General features: G+C 44.2%; 1 protein-coding gene across 1 annotated transcript in view; it reads left to right on the forward strand.

Moving 5' to 3' along the window:
- LOC122622637 (ankyrin repeat domain-containing protein 50) overlaps window positions 1-17950 on the forward strand; it is a 26641-nt gene continuing 8691 nt past the window's right edge. Inside the window, exon 1 of the mRNA XM_043801235.1 lies at window positions 1-784. The gene's annotated coding sequence lies outside the window, so the exon portion shown is untranslated. The remainder of the gene's footprint in view (window positions 785-17950) is intronic.

Below are 17950 nucleotides of genomic sequence, written 5' to 3' on the forward strand. Positions count from 1 at the left end.
TTATAACAGCAGCAAACACCCTGCGCGTTTCGATTCGATTGGTTCTTGAAATGGTAAAATGCGGCTGGGCCGTCGAAAAAATTGAGAAAAATAAATCGCGTCTAGTGTCGGACGCGAACGAAATCGCCGTGAAAATACCTAGTTAAATGTGTGTGTGTGTTCGAAACTTTCGCCCGAAAAGGATCTGCAATCGAAGCGGAAGGGAAAACGCAGCACAAGACATCCTTGCCCACGCAGGATAGCTGTGTGAAGCAAACGCGGCGATAGGCTAAGAAGGAGGGGGGAGCACAAACAGGATAAGCAGCAGCACCAACACCAGCCGAAGAAGAAGCAGAAGGCGGAGCCGCATCTGCCGCAGTCAAAACAAGAGAGGAAATGCAACAAAAGCGAGATACAAGTGCATTCAGCTGGGGCAAATGTGAAATGTGAACGATGTTGCAACGTCGCGCTGCTTGCATCGCCAAGTAAAAGCATAATCACAAGCAGAAGCAGAAGAAAAGCAAAACCAAAGCAAAGCAAAGCCAGAACAAACAAAATACACAAAGTGAGAGAGGCGAGAAAGAGAGAGGGAGTGTTTGGTGTATCTGTGTGCAGTGCGTTCGCGTGTGCGTTTCTGTGTGTGTGTGTGTGTGTCCGTGTTACTTTGCTCACAACAAATTATCGTTTAATTTGCTTCGATTTTGCAACAACAACAAGCAGTGCGAAAGGGGATGTCCTTTCCACCACCGCCACCAGCACTATCACCACCCCCCGCTCCCTAAGGTCATAGGTCACCAGCCAGGAGGTGAGTAAATCAAGTCGTTTGAATTCTTCACTCAAAACACACTTGCACCTAACGATAACGAACTGATGAGTTGACCTCGCTGCAAGTCGCGTAGGAAACGAATGCCAAATTTAACCAAAATAATAAAACACGTTTGCCAACGCCAGCAGCAGCAGCAGCAGCGGTGACAACAACAAGAACCCATGTCCAATTAAAGTTGCAGTAGGGAAAAAAGAAATGGAAAAAAAACCGGCATGCCGGCTGCTGCAATTCAGAGCTGCTCAAAGTTAAACGAGCCACGTAACAGCAGAAACAACAAAAACCACGCACCAGCCACAGTGGAACCTCACAAAGAAGGGCACACTAATAGGCATAGTAAAACTTAAGCTTGTATCCGAAAGATACACCTTTTCATCCAAACATACATTCTTTGATTTCAAGTCCATCAAAACATAATAAACAAAATGTGTATTGAAATAAGTAATTAAGTAATCCATATTCGAAAACTATTTCTCAGTTCTTAATCTGGTTAAACCAAATTAATCTCTAAAAACAGCTCCGGTTACAGAGGTACCACTGTACAAAGGGTACACAAATCGCGTGAGTGTTGGTGCCCCTTTGTGGGTGTGAGTGTTTTTTTTTTGGTTAGCAATACTACACCAACTCGCGGCGCACTTTAAATATTTCACCCAACTACACAGAGAATTGTGCTTGGGCTGCGGTTTTTTCTGCGCCGCCAACTTTTTGAAATGAAAATAATCATAATCAAGGGTTGGGCGCAGAAGTGGGAGGCTTGCAACAATGCCACACCCACTCGAATCGCCCATCACTCGAGCCCCCCACCTACCACTAACTTGTTTTTCTTTCGCTGGAAAGCCAGAATGTATGAATGAGTTAATCAGAGAGCAGAGGCAAAGCGCCAAAAGGCAACAGTCAGCAGACGCATCGTCTGCCCAGCTCACTGGTTGCCATTGCCATTGCCATCGCCATCATCAACAAACAACCAAACAACCAAACAACACACAAAACGCAAAAAACAATTGCACTAAAGTTTCACTAGAATCTGCAATGAATCAGAAGGGAAAACCAGAGAAAGGGGCAAGCTAAAAGTGCTGGCCGTAAACTTAATACCCTTTTTAGTTCAACGTTATATAAATTATTATAGTATCCTAGAGATACAATCATATGGAGAGAGATTGGTAAGATATCCAAGTTAATGGAAATGTATAAGGAAAGGGAAGTAACAAATTAGAAACAGGTAGTATTATAGTATTTATGAAGCCCATGTCCAGAGAGCTAACTATTGTGTCAAGCCAGTGCGTTCCAGCCAAGTAACCCATTTGATTCGGAGTGTATCAAATGCGATGACAAAGATCCCGACGATGAGTCTGCTATAAATTGCGATGGCATTCTGCGCTTAACGGGTTTTTTGTTTGTTACATTTTTCGACATTTGCGCCATTGACGTAATTGTCAGACCCGGCCCAGACACACTACTCAACTGAACCGTCAGCAGTCAGTCTGACACCGCCACTCCAGAGATCCCCAACTGCAGTATAACCACTCGCAGAGTTCCCAGCTCCATGGCCATTTGAATACCCATTTCCATCTCCATCTCCATGGCCATTTCCATTTGGAAGCGTCGCTCCCGTCTGCGCCTTTTTCAAGCTCAAGAGCAACGTCGGCTTTGCCTTGGTCTTTTCATGAATTTGCATTTGCGGCGGCCCGGGAAAATACTCGTATTTTCAGCGGGTATTTTTCATAATTTTCTGCTCGCGCTCTCCGATTTTTCCAGCACATTTTTTCCTTTTGGCTCGCTTGGTCCGCCGCACGGTTCGTTGCACTTTTGTCAAGCATTTGGCAAAAGTTTTCGCCTGAATTTTTGGGTTATTGTCGGAATCGCACAGAAGTAATGAATGGTCTGATAAATACTGGAATACTGGATGCCTAGTAAACCCAGCGGACCAAACAGCACACCAAACCACCGCTGACTGCCAATTTGGGCGGACCACAAGCAATTAAAATTTAATTTGCCCAAAACCTCCAGATATATGTATGTATGTAGCAGCAAGCACATAAACCGCAGTATTAAAATTTAACAACGCAGCAGGTCCTGCGGCCAAATTGCCTACTGACTGGGGCCACTTTAGAGCCCAACACTTTAGGATTCCAGATCCCAGTTCCCAGCACAAATTAATTGAATTGAGACACATTTGCGAGTGGCCGCAGAAAAGAGAAATTATTTCGGTAACGATTCCTGTGGGCGGCTGGCACATCAAATACATTTATAATTTTATTAGGAGACTTTTTGCCATTTGGCAGAATGACGGGGAAATGGAAGGTCCTTGGCAGTTAATGTTCCCAACTCACGCAGTCCATGACAAGCGCAGGGAATGCACTAAGAACAATATTTGATACTGGCTAAAAAGAAATGGCTTTCCATTACAATATTTATGTATTATTTGAAGCTTGTGATAATTAGGTTGAACTGTTGGGTTCAACTTCATATAAAGCAATAAAAAGAATACAAATTAAGGGCTTGTTTCTCTGAGTGTACGGTCAAGTCGGACTGAGTCATTCCCATTCAGTCCCAAAGTGAGATGCGCTGCGGAGTGTGAAGCGCCTCCAACGATCGGCCATAAAACTGTTAGTGTTTGACTGTCGCGCAACCTTGTAGTCGAGTGTATTGTTTATGTGTCGGCAACACGCTGTGGTTCCGGCAAATCGCATATCGCAAATCCCGCTCCATCCTCGGCTTTCGTCCCACTGTGCGGGTGTGTGTGCTAATGACGCCGCACTTAACCCATGTTACCCGAAAACGGGCGTGTCCCATTCCCCTCGGCAGGTAGTCGTAGCCGTAGGGTCACAGAGTATCTCGATTTTTATGAGCACTTGACAACTCTATAAACAAAGAACGCTTATCACCACCAGAACACCTCCTCGACCCTTTAATCTAGCATATACATATATACATATGTATGTATCTTGTTTCAGAAAGTCTAGCACTTGAGCCGCAATTTTCACACGGCTTTAATGCTCGGTTTTATGGCTGATATGCCAGCTAGATAGCTTTAAGCCCGTTGCTCCCTGGATTCCCTCCAGACAGTGGCCCCCAGCCAAAAACAAGGGCCAGGAGAAATATGGCGAAATGAAGGCAGCATTGCGAAAAGAAAAACTGGCAAAAGATGAAAAACTTACGAAGTAACTTTTCGCTTTGCGGAGAGCAGCATTCACAGGCATTCACAGGCTGTTCCAACACAAACCGTAGATTTGTGTGGGTTTTTGTGTGTTTCTGTGCCTCCTCAAGATCTCCAAGTTGCATGTTGTCAAAATTGCTTTGACGTTTTATTAGTTTTCAACTGGCCCCCGAGCAGCCGCACTCTAACAAACCGACAACATCATCATCTCCATCGTCATCGTCATCTGGTGGCATGGCAAACAAAAAGCAAAAAACGAAAAATACAAAAAAAAAAATAACACAAAATCGACGGAAAATTTACATAAGAAACGTTGAAGGATGCTCCACGGACCGGGCACACTTCACTCTAGCCGGCGCTAAAAATAACAAAAAAGCAAACTCCCAATGCGCTGACCAAAGCGAAATGAATACTCTGTAGGAAATAGCAATGCGACTCCGTCTACGAGCACATTTGAAAATAGTTTGCGGCATGTCAAAAAGCCAGTGACCGCATTAAATTTTCTCCTCTCCAATAAACGAATTTTTTCACATTTTTTTTATTATTTTTTGTTTTTGGAAGGCATCCAGGGGCCCAGCGAAAAGCTGCAGCCACAGCCGCTTGAATTTGATCGGGCAGCCAGCTGAGACCCCAGAGATTTACGTTCTCATCCAGCAACTCGTACACTTTATTTTCCTTTTTTTTTGGGGAAGAACGATGCTCGCGTGCAGTTGGTTTTCCCAGGGCAGCAGCAGATTTGGTCATTGATTAATCACACGGAATGAGAATTTATTGAGGAAATCAAACGATCAAAAGCGTCTGAGAATTAAACGGATTGCGAGGAGCTGCTAAAGTTAGTCATTACAATAATATTGTATTAATTATCTGACTTTGGGGGATCTGGGGTTGAAACCAAAACTGATTTGACAGCCGAAAAAATTTGTAGAAAATTATTTATAGCTCATAGTAATCCTCAGAGTTTCGTTTTGTAGTTTGAGTTTTTATTTTAGTCAGGTCCCCTCGAATATGCCGACTCTTAGGATTAACTGCTGGAAACCCTTTGATTAAAAGCTAAAAGTACATTTATTATTGAATATTTGAAATGTCTAATATTCGGAAACGGGTCCAAACTTATCCCATGCTCTCTATAAAGTAAAGGGCATCTAAGCTGCGGCACTTTCCGTTCACTTTGGTGCAGCAAATGGAGCACACGGCGCAACTCCCAAAAATGAGATTTGTGCACACGGCTATTTTTGTGGCCATTGCAGCCGGGCAGGGAAATAAATCGAAAAAAAACCCATGACAAATAGTTCAAAGGCCCAACTCGTTGAGAGATATTTTTTCCGGCGTCAAGTGTGTGCAGCTTGTTATTTTTGGCCCAAACGCAAACGCTGAACTGGACTCGACGCACCCAAGGGGGAAAGACACTGCACATGACAGAGGGAATAATTAATTCATTGCATTGGCCAAACGGTTTTCGGTCGGCTCGGTTCAGCTGGGATCACCCTCAACCCAGCTCACCTCTGAAATGGGTCAGCAATTGTAATTGTAAGCCGGCAGGCGGTTTCCTGCCTTTTGTTTGACATGACGATCATGAGATTATGCCGACGACGCCCATGTTGCGTCACAATGCCACGCCCATGGCTTTAGTTGCCCTTTTGGCCTTTGCTCCAGAATCAGATAAATTTGGTTATTGCGTTTTATTGGCGTGTTAAATGGCTGCAGGCTTGCACTTGCATTGCAGGCCATGTGTCTATCGATTGTCTGCCCCACAGGCCCAACTCATTAAGTGAAATTGCCATAAAGACAAGCGGGCTTGTCGCTCCGCGATTTCCCCCCAGTATTTGCTGGGTTTGCCGTTTGCCTTTTGTAATTCAACTGATTATGAGATTGTTGACTTGTGTGCGCCTTCCCTTCCTGTGCGTCGTGATTCGAGGAAAGGGGGTGAAAGTGCCGGAGCTGTGGCTATGGGCTATATATATCAACACAATGAGGGCCAGAATAATAGCACTGTAAAGTTAGCACTTCTTTTCTTTGGAAACTCTCAAAAAGTTAGGGCTTCCAGGGGGTCAGATAATGTAATAAATGCTACAGAACTACAAAGAACTTTCGGTTCTTGAAAACAGTTTGGTCCAGCTGTGAAGGATTCCTTTTAATCTTCCTTCTGATGTCGGATTGTAATGTACTTTATTAAAATATACATTTATTTAAAAAATAATATATGTTTAAATGGACTCAAATCAGAATATTTATATATTTTAGAGCATACGGTTTAAAATTGTTTGCTTGTTGTATATTCCTCTTAAGACTTTTTAAAGGTACTTTGAGGTGTCCTTTACTATGAACGGAATTGGGTATCTATATAAAGTGTAGTAATATAAAAGTTAATGAAAATAGTACTGTTCATGTAGTAAATGAGAAAGGCTTGTTGCTATTGTTTTGCCGCCAACTGTTGGTACTTGGTATGAGCACTTTTACGCGGCTCCTCTTATTATTGTGCTTTATTTACGTTCTGCTTTGGAGCAGCACATCGCCATGGTCAATGGCCGATCCGCAGCACAAAGTGGGCTCTGAATCCGCGGCTATGGGATATGGAATACGGAATGGGGGATACCATGGGGCATGTGTGTTATGATATAATCTGCGGTTGCCAGCGAGTGGAATAACATTTCTTCTAAGACTTCCATGCTGCCGTGCGTGGTGGCAGCTCCATCATTCGCTCGCAGCTCCCCAGCGCCCCAGAACCCCCAACCACGCGCCATATTCATATATCCACACACACACACACATTGCCGCTTTGTCAGCTGCCAACAGCAATGGCTAAATTAAAAAAAAAATAAAGGGGCACAAAAGTGAGGAAGTATAGAGAGGGCCGCCAGCGAGTGGCGTTCAGTTTAACTAACGGCCTGACAAATGGGAGTGGTGTTAGCATTTCAGTTTTCCATTTTCAGTTAGTTTTCCATTTGCTCACAAGATGAATGCAAACAAACACACAACACAACAACACACGGCAGCGCAATACTCCTAAAAATTAAACTGGGACGACGGATGGTAGGGGCAGACCTTGCAGGTCCTTTTAAGCAGCGTACCATAATTTACATAACACTCACTTGCACTTAGTGCCTGACCTAAATTTGACAGCCACCTGCTAACGAAGCCGAAGCCGCCGTCCCTGCTGCCAGAAAGAAAATTCCATGGGGCCTTTTGTGAGCTGGCAAAGGTGGGTGGTTGGCTCGCGGGGATGGCCCCGGAAAATCCACAGATCGCGGGCTGTAATTAACTCGGGACGGTGCGGGGAGGGGGAGGTGGTGGTGTAGGGGGAGTGGCAGGATGAGAGGAGCCAGCAGGCAGCAGGCAGCCGCAAAGGTCAGGGATTTCGTGTCTGCCACAGAGAAGGCAAGGCGTGAGGTGAAAGCGAAAATGCTCGTAATGCGGTTCTATTTAGAGCTTTAGCTAAATATTCATAAATTCAGCTATTTGCTTAATTCGTTTGGCGCCCCAGCATGGGAATAGAGAAAAGCCATTAGGGCACTTTAACTGCCTTATAATGAATGATGATTCATATTGTTGTGCTGTACAACTTTTACCAACTTCATTTATTATGATCAGCAATTCAACCTTTCACCTGTAGCAATTCGAATGCTTTCGAATTTTAGTTGGCAAATTAAATTGTTAAATTAAACGGCAAGCTTACAAAATGAACTGTGTTATAGCAAGCTAAACATATGGTTTTATATTTATTACTTGTTTTTGGAAGGAAAGTTCAAATTGCCATGAAATATGACTTCAATTTTAGATGTGGCACGATATGTAAGCCAGTTCTATGGTTCTCTTCCGACAGTGGAAGTGTAAAGAAACCGAATGCTGTTTGGCTATAAAGGGTGTTGGCTTTTAATGGGTTGCATTGTAGCATGCCTCACCCACTTGCCACTCTTCACATATCTGAGAGTCCATCGTTGATAGGCGACTGCAAAGACTTGTGCAACATGCAGCAAACATTTATCATCGATGGCAGAGCTCAAATGGCACGTTTCGATGGGCGCCCAGGCAATTTACGCAATGGAAAGTGTTTGCCATCTGTGTGTGGTGTGTGGTGTGTGTGCGTGTGGGTGGTCTCGCCCACTCTCCCACTCAGCCACCACCATCCTCCCCGGCTAAAGTGTCCAACTTGCTATCCCTTGGATTTCCATTTAGCTTTATTGTGTAGCAGCGACAATTTCAATTTCTATAGACAGGGTAAGGCCTGATTAATGAACGAGTACCGAAGTCAAGTGACACAAATGTTGTTTAATTTACGGCTCCAGTCGGCGGTTGAATGAGTACCGAACAACAAACGAGGAAGGAAAAAATGTTGACAGTAAACCGGAGAAATCCTTACGTAAACAGCGCTGCGCTGACTCATTCTGCTGAGATCTTCCGCCCATTTACTGCATATTAACAATATAGTTTGCAGTGTGCCATTTTGAACGGGGTTTAAGTGGGAAAAAGAGCCTGTCAGCCCCGTGCAGTTGGGGTGAAAACCCCCCTTTGTGTGCACTAAACCGAAAGTTTAGAGTGCTGAAACACACACTTGCCATCCCCGGTTGCATTAGCCGAGCTGCCACTTGCCACTTCAGTTGGCCGATTGGCATTGTGTATTGGCCATTTTCACTGCTCGAGTTGGCCGACAAGTGGCCGAAACTTTTGCCAGCCTGACCCATATACGTCTGCCAGTTCCGGGAGGCCATTTTAATTGCTTTGTTTTATTGCCACTGCCATTTCCCTCCACTGAAGTTGCTTTCTGCAGGCTTGGAAAATGTGTGTTCATTACCTAGCAACTGTGTCCTGACCGCAGGATATATCCTGATATATCCAGCAATCACCATTAAAATCTGGCCGCAATTTCGGTAAAATATCCAAACGCTGCTCTAACTCGGAGCATTGTGCAATCGGTGCCAAGAAAATTTGCACTTCGCTAATTCCAAAGCAAACACAATGCTCGAATTGTTTACTCATTACTTTTCGCTGGGGCCAGTTTTATTTATATATCTTTTCCGAAGTGAGGCAATCGAGGCTCATAGTCAAATGCCCATAATCTATATATAAGCATGGCCAGGCAGCGCACAATTATGGCAATAAATATATCAGCGTTAATGTATGCGATTTGGGACCAACTGTTAATTAGCACTCCCTGCCCCAAAAAGGCCAAAAGCGGCGCAGACAAATCGGCAAATGAAGCGTGGTAAAAAATAATAGCCAAGCGAAGCGTGAACAACGAGTGCGGCACAATCTGGCCAAAAGAGTTCCATGAATGAATTGCTCTGTGCTGTGCGAGTGTTTTCATTCCGGTTACGGTTACGGCTACGGTTGTCTGGCCACGCCCCCATTGGCGCCATTCGGTTGTTTACCGGGGTTTTACGGGCATTACCCATATGTACATATGTATATACTGGCAGCCGTCCGTGGGGCTTTGCACTTTAGCCGCCGTATCGGAAAATGCCAATGACTGCGACTTTGTCTTACTACTCAGCTAATTGTTTTGTGGCAAGTGACTTCTGTTCTTCTTTCCTTTCTGCTTTTCTTGGCTGGAGCCGAAACCGATAAGCCGAATGCTTTGAATAAGTTTGTTGAGAACTTACTTGAGAATTGAACAAGAACAATGGCCAATCAGGAAGGAATCTTTGTGGGCGAAGCTTTTCATAGCGCTTCATAATCGCATTTATCATTCCGCTTCTTTTTTATTTTTTTTTGTTGACTCAACGTGAAGCATTCTTGAGCGCTTACTCCACTTCTATTTGCGCTTATCAATTCCGTGGGCTTTCGTCATTACTCGAAGAGGTTTTCATTTCCGCTGCAGGCACACTTAACTGGTAACTGGAAATTTAATGATGAGAATATTACCACCGCATTTTGGCTCTAACCCAGCCCCACTTGCCCCCAAAAAGGCGGCAATTAAATGCGTCGCTTTTGGCATCGCACTGCCAAATCAGCCAAATTACTGCAGCGTCAATTGAAAAGCATTTAATTGGAGAGGGTTTTGGGTATTTGCGGTGTTGTCTATGGTCATGTCTGCCCGGTTCTTGGCGCGTATTTTGCGTTAATGCTGTTTGCCAACGCATTAACATGCAGCCAGCGCCGATCGCATTACGCATACGCCACGTGTGCAGCAAACCATGTGCGGATTTGCCAATTACCATGCAGCAAACCCAGCCGCACAAAGTGTCAGCATACACAATTGACTGACAGGCGAGACGACGACGACTTCGACTACGACGAGAAGGAGAGTCAGTGCTCTCCGGTTTAGACTCTTTGTGATGGAAATGCAAATCTTATCGGGTTGACATAGTTAAGCCAACTAACCGGCCAACTCGCTGGTAGGCGGAAATTCGATTGTAATTACTAGCAGTTTTTAGCACCAAACAAGTTTATTTACAAGCATAACATCCCGCGGCCTTTTCATTCTTCACCAAACCAAAGAGAGCAGCAAACTCGTTTGCGGCCTTAACCATTCCATTCAGTTTGCAGTTAGCCAGCTTGCAGTATCGCCCACTTGGCTGCAAAAAGCGTTCGTTTTGCGCTCGAATTGAAATGACAAATAAACCGATTTAACACGGATGGCCGCGCATTTGCGTCCAAAATTATGACGCACTACCGGGCGTATGGGCAATGCATTTCCTTTGTTTACTCTGTGCCAGAGTTTACAGCAATTAATTATATAGTAGCAGTATGCCGATATCTCTGTGGTTTCTTTTTGTACTGCGCATAGATAAGGTTCGTCGGCTATTGAGCGCGAACAACAGAGATTAATTACGGCACTTTAAATAAGCCCAGTTTTTTATTTCACACATTTTTCTCAAAGCTGATTAGCTGGCCGCACCAATTGAACCCACCGAAACCACCCACATGGGCGCCAGTCGCATTCTCAATAGTATTTGCTGCCACCGCAGAGAGGCAACTGCACTTAATTGCGAAATAATAGACTTTATTTTTAGTTTATTACCCGGGCCACCACCACAATTTCCCTTCATTTTCCGTAGTGCATTTGCAATTTGTTGAGTGTGTTTCAATTAAATTAAATGAAAAACTTTTGCGGCAAATGACAATTTTTAGCGGGCAAGCGCAAGCAAAGGCACAAAAGACTCTCGAATGGCGCTCCGAGTTGCGGTCACCAGCCGCAAAAAGCATTTAACCCACATTCGCCGGCGACACGACAAACAACTGAAAGCCATCGTTGAGAGTTGGTTTTTGTGAATTCGCATTCGCATTATGCAAAGTGCTGCCCAAGCAACTCCGGGAGCTGGCCAACTGCCTTCTGGCCAAGAAGACAGTGTAGGCCTGAGGAAAAAAGTAGTTTCGAGGATGGCAGCCAAAAGCAATGAATAACTTTAACATCTGCCGGCCAAGTGCGGGAAAACAAAAAAAACAGTCGGCTTGAAAATGCAATTGTGCTGGCAAACGAGTAACGACGAGTATGACCGGCAGTCGAAATGTGTATCAAGTGACCAATTGGCGCACTTCGGATGGGGGCATTTGCATGGCTCCCACGGCTGTCGTTTCTTTGAAATAAATGGCCGGCCAACGAAACCATATAAAATAAAGTAAAACTCAGGGGTCGAACAGTGGCCAAACATTGTATATATGTCGGTTAACTTGTACTCGCGTTTGTTCAGGGGCAAAAGAAATGTGCACGCAACTAATTTAGGGGGTATTAGTTATTAACTTTGTGTATAATCAAACATATTATGAGTTGAAAGCCTCGGAAAGGAGTTAAAAGGTGATGAAACTGACTTACTGATTTTTAAATAATATTCCTAGTGCTAACCAAATATCTATATTGAATTTATTTATGGCCTCCATAAGGCTTTAATAATATTTTAAGTTTACCTTTTCTCCGCTATGAAATTTGATCAAAATGTGTAGTTTTTCCCTCTGTAATTTATTTTACCCCTGTGTTTACCCACAGTTTGGCTTGCGTTTCTTGCCCCGCTTGAAATGTATCTCAACACACGCGTCACATGCGATTCCACCATGACCATGCCCAACTGTGCAACTGACACAATTCCAATTCCTATATAGCACAATCTAAGTTCTCCCCGGGTTTTGACGGGGTTCCAGACCCCAAAAGAGGAACACGTGCCCCGTCCACATGCATTGCCATCAAAATATGTGCGGCAATAAATTAAATAAAATATGCAATGTGGAGAGTTAAATACGAGCATTGTCACTGTCGCCGCATCCACTTTTTGCGTGGGGCACAGTAACGAGCACAGTGGGGGCGTGGCTGGTGGCTCGGTGGTGCGGTGGTGCGGAGGTGGCGCTGTCGGCTGCATTTACATGCTAATGGAGGAGCGTTGTAATTTATGCGATCCGCTTTTGTTGTTATCGCATATCGCGCTGGTACCGCGAACTGAGCCGTGCCCAAGGTCGAAACTGTGGCAACTTCCGGAAAAACAAAATTCCCAAAATGGCAAAAGGCAAAATATTTATTCAATAAACTTCTGAACTAAACAGCTTTATTACCAGCTTGTCCAAAGTCCTTATTGCATCACTTAGTCAGAGCTGCTAAATATTTAAACATCACTCAAGTGCGCAAACCTCACGCTATTGGCAAGTGACTTTAAACTAATAGCAAACCGGATAGACATTTTACTGTCGGAAAACCAGCACAAAATCCCAACTTCAAAGCCAGAGTATGTCAGAAACCTCAATCCGTTTAAGCCTTTTCCTCTGCTCTCTGCATGCTGGAAAATCTCCAGTTCTGATTCAATTTACGCTTGCCATAAGAAGCAACAAAATATAATCAAAAGTTGCCCGGAAAATTGAAAACTTTAACAGAAGAGATTGGGCGTGGACCTCAGAGTGTGTTTCAGGCGTGTGTTGTTCATTTGGGTGTTGTTGATTTTGATTAGCAACCCGTACTGGTACACCTGATGATGCTGCCACCTGCCTCCGGAATTAGCGTCATCCATCACGAAAGTTCACTTAGCTCATGAGTTGGGAAGATAGCCAAGGAGGCGGAGATGGATTAGGCTGGTTAACACATCGCTGCCCCAAATTGTTGCCACTCTATGATTACATGCCTCATTAGGGCAATCCGCCGTGGATGATCATCAATAAGCACCCGTTTGATGGGGGCCACAAATTTCGGTTTATTGATTTTTCCTTAATTGGGGCAGGTATTTGTATCACTTTTCCATGTTCGAGTGGCAAGTGATTTGTGTACAATCCAAGGCAATCAAATATTTAATTGAATTACTTGTTCGCATACAGGTAGTTTAGTGGGGCATTCAATATGCTATTTAATCGACTAATTGCACTAACCGTCTCGAATTACGCATTTTAATCTAATTCTGCCTTCCATTTGGCTCATTTAAGTTTCAGTTTGCCGTTTAAACTGTTTTTGGTTCTCTTAATATTGTCTGCCTATATAATCTGCCTAATAAATTTAAACAACGAGTGGCAAAATGCTATTGTGGCCATAACAGTTATCACTTTGATTGCACTTTATGTTCATAAGTGCTCTTCAGTAGTCACTTAGTGACTTGGGGGTAGGTTGAGGTTATTCGCATATAATCCGCACTCACAGCTCACTTAGTGTCAAGTTGATTTGCGCAGATGTGCGTTCCTGCACTTGACCGGCGGAAATGCCGCAATTAAGCGACATTAAGCTGCCCCAAACTGCACACGCACCGCCCACATATTTCCCATTTTCCGTGCGCTTTTCTGCGATTTTCCTTTTCCCCTCGGAGCAAAGGCAGCGACAAGGGCGACAACGTGGGTAAATCAATACCAAAACGAGGGTCATTTGTTGCTGCACAGTTAGGAGCGACTTGGTCCTTCTGCTCCCTACTTTTTGTCCCTTTGTAATCAGCAGCAACATTAATTAAACCTGAGCTTAGGATGCCAGACAACGACAACGTGCTTCTGCTTTTCCCTTTAATTGAACCGAACTTCTGTCTGGGCAATGGAAAAAGAGAGTCCTTGGACATGGATATGCACTGCTGCTCCTGTGAACGAATTAATTCCGAAAAAGCTACTTGCCAATGGTCTTTCAGTCTTTCATCCTTTCAGACATCCTGTCAGCTTTGCGCATTCAGTTCAATTAGATTGCAAGTCAAAGTAATGAAAGGCAACTGGGAGCACACGCCGTCTCGAATGGGCAACACAAGGTCCCCTTTAAGTTTACACAAAAAAGGAGGCCATGAATTAAATTTTGTATTCATGCCCTCCAGCACCGCCACCACTTGATTTTCTCCTGTTTCCTTCAACTCTGCTGCCAGCCCACAGCCACTCCTGCTCATTCATCAATAAACGGCGGAAAGGACAAGGTTGTAAAATGTCAGGCAGCTGTCAGGACATTCGGGTCTCCTCCTGCTGTCCCAGTTGCGTCTGCCTGTGTGTGTATTAATTTGATTAAATGCTACTCGGCACACACATGGAACATAACCCAAATCCAACAACTTTTTCCCACTTCTTTGGCAGGTTTTGCCTCTGCACTGAAACAAACTAGCATGCACTCTTTTGGATTGTAGCTCGTAGCTGAAATAAAATGAATAAATTCGTTAAAAATCAAAAGGATATTGACAGAAGACAACCTGATTCTGCCAGTGTGTCTGATGACATTTACACAAGACTACCCAGCACGCAGTTATTGAAAGACAAACAGAGAAACATGGCCCAAAACCAGGGAGCGGAAACTGGGAAACCAGGATACGGATCAAAGGGCGGAATGGAGGCGGCGGAAATGCCAAGAGGCAAGTGCGTGTGCCTGCATTTTCCGGACGGAGAACAGGCGTCAAGGAGGCGGGCTGTTAGGATGGGTGTAGATGGGTGTATGGGTGTAGTTCGGATGAAAAGGTGATATCGGGGGCATATAGTGTTTGTCAAAAAACGATGTCAATATGCTCGCTCTGGGCAAAACAGACAGCGAACAAGACAGTTGACACAGATAAACCAGAGGAGCGTTGCTAGGGGCCGGCTTTTCAATATGCAGATACAATGCATATAGGCAGCTGCCTGATAACAGAAAACGAATAGAATACAATGCGATTGCAGTCGTTAGAAATGCATGACTCGAATAATTCATATTAATTGCTACGCACTTTGTCTTCAAAACAATTGCCTGACTTTGCCTTGGCCAACTGCCAATTTGGACCCTAAAAACAGTCCACGTTTCATAGAGCAGAAAGCTGCTGGAATAAAAGAACAAAAAGTGGGCGTTTTCAGTTCATCTTTCAGTGCTCAGCAGAATTACTTTTGCAAAGTAAATAAATGCATTAAAAGTTTGAAAATCGCGTAACAAAAAAGCACGCCCTGTTCTTTTTTCGGCACTTAGGAACTCTTGCGTTTTCCACGAAATTGTGTTTCCCCGGAGAGTGTTGAAAAATGCATGGCAGGAAGTTGGATTGGCATGCCAAGGCGCAAAAGGGGCAAGGATGCGAGCTGGGAAATTACACAAAAATCCCTGCCAAGAACGATGATCATGATGATGATGATGGGGACGTCAGGCTTAATTTTTGCCCTTATGCAGAATACGGGATACAGGATATGCGCGCGCTGTTCCCTCTCATTTTCATAAAGCCATAATGTCCTGTGAATGCATAAAATGCATTTACAGAGGCATGAAAAATTTAAGTTTAATTAAGCGTTCACCCAAGGGCCCACGGACATCGCATCCTGCCAGCTCTGTGACATCCTGTTCCCATTTGTGATGCTGCTCCGTGCCACCGGCACACACCATTGTCCTTTCCGATGCCCGCATTGAATCCGCTTCCGGTGCAGCCACAAATGCTGCAGGAGGAGCGGTGGGGAGAAGGGTATGGGATCCGAAAGCCAGCACACAATGCCACTGGTTTTGGACACGTTCCAAGCTGCAAACGCCCAACCCACGGGGAGTCCTTAGGTGGATTAGAAAGTGGGGAGCTGCTCAGCCTCCAGCGGCATTGTATTACAAAATTAAGCGCATCTGTAAGCGGAGCGCAGAGCATTCGTTTTGATTTCAAACGATTTATTCCCTACCGTTGGAGGTGTCATTCCAATTCCTCAAGGGCTTTCTCATTTCCAGGTGAAATGCTGAAAAGGATTAAATAACCTAGAGCTGTTAGCCAACTCCTTGCTATACTGATTAAATATATATGAGACAATAAATAACTATTGATTGGGAAATGCCAGGATAAAGTTTCACTTCACGGCATTATTTGGCCATACATCATCATTTAAGATATTTATTTATTTGGCCAAACTTTTTGCAGAGTATGCAGACTTTGAGCTCGGTTGGCCCCCATTCGACGTCGTTTTTCATGGTTTTGCTGCTGGGGGAGGGAGCCTGAAAATGTGAAAATCGATACGGAAGTGCTCCTGAGTTTGCAAACTCTGGTTGCCTCTAAGCTGCTTGTGCCGCTGTTTTTCACATGGTTCTGCACGTACAGCGAAATTCGCTTGATTTTTTTTCACCTTTTGCCTGCTGGCAAACAATTTGATGCAATATTTGATTTAGTATTTGCGCTCGCAATTGTCGCACTGATGAATAGTTTGCAGCCACCTAGACATGCCATAAATATACTATACCCACTACTATATTGTATCTAACTTTGTTTGCATGCATTTATCTGGGCTCGCAAACTGTTTGCCCATGCATGGAATATATTTTGTTTACGAAAAGTTATTGCCTGAATAATTGAGCAAGTCAACAAGTCACTGAGTTATTATTTAAACATGAGCCCAGCGCCTCCATCATGCGAGAAATGAGAGAAAAAAGTGTAAAAAGTGTAAAAATGCGAGCCAAAATATGTAAATACAACTTAATGAATTACTTCCTGTCTGCATCCTTTTGAATGCCAGCCAGGCGGTAAATGCAAATGTAAATGCGAAGTGCATTAAACGCCCTGTCTGTGGGTGCAACATTTCAATTACATCCCAAACCGACCACTGGCTTCCTTTTCTTCTTGGGATTTCGGTCTTTTTGCCTCATTTTTGCGCCTCATTTTTGGGCGGGTCTGCTTTTCCAGGCGAAAAGACAGACTCCATTTGCATTTTGTTTGTGGGCACACGGCAGCAGGCGAAATATTCCCACGCCGACATGGCTCAAGTTCACCCAGCTGCCTGCCGCAGATATAGCATATATGTATATACATATATATGTATATCTACATATACATATATCTGCCACATTCAAGCTGCAGATCCAGATGTCTGCAGAAAACCATGCCCCATGTGGCTCGCCGACTTGTCTGATTACTACCCAATGTGTTTGGCAGCGGCGAATATATTTGCCCATTTAATTAAATCGCTTTTCCGCTATTTGTTTAACATTTTCCCCCTGTTTGTGCCCACACTTACAATGTGCGAGAGATGTGGAAAATTCCTAGCGGTGAATCATATGTGAAATAAAATTGGTTCAATTACAATGCGTGATTGGCTCCCTCCGTTTAATTAGCATAATTGCCAGAGGAGCATCAATTAAACTTTGCAAACTACGAAAAATCAAAGGGGAGCTGTGTAATGGCCAAAGGAAACTTTATCGAGAGTTACACGGTCTGCCAGTTTGTCAAGTTTGCTAGGGAAAACTTATGCCGAGCCGGGAAATTTGCAATTAGCTGTGGGGTTGCACGCCCCTACTGAATTTTCCTACTGAATTCGCCTGCAACACGCAGCGGAAAAGCTATTAAACTTGCATAATTAGCACACTTTCAGCACTGTTGGAAATCTTTAAAATCCGATCGTGTCGTGGGGCTGAAATCACAGACTTTTGCCATTTCCATTTCGTTTACAATGGCGAATCAATTTGGTGCCCATAAAAAGAGGAGAGTCGTGAAAAACGTGCGATACTCGAATGTGGCAAAGTCAAATGCAACTTCGTACGTGCCGTATTGTTGTAGATGCCTTTGGGCTGAGTGGATGTGGGTGGTTGGGTGGAAAACCGCGGTGGCAATCGCTGGCAAACCGGGTTGAACAATGCGGGCATCCATCCAATAATTACGCTTAAACGGCCGCAGTGCCAGGAGCAGAGGAAAAGCAAAAGCACTCACGTGCCA

Source organism: Drosophila teissieri, chromosome 3R (genome assembly GCF_016746235.2).
Source record: "Drosophila teissieri strain GT53w chromosome 3R, Prin_Dtei_1.1, whole genome shotgun sequence".
Classification (NCBI taxonomy): Eukaryota; Metazoa; Arthropoda; class Insecta; order Diptera; family Drosophilidae; genus Drosophila; species Drosophila teissieri.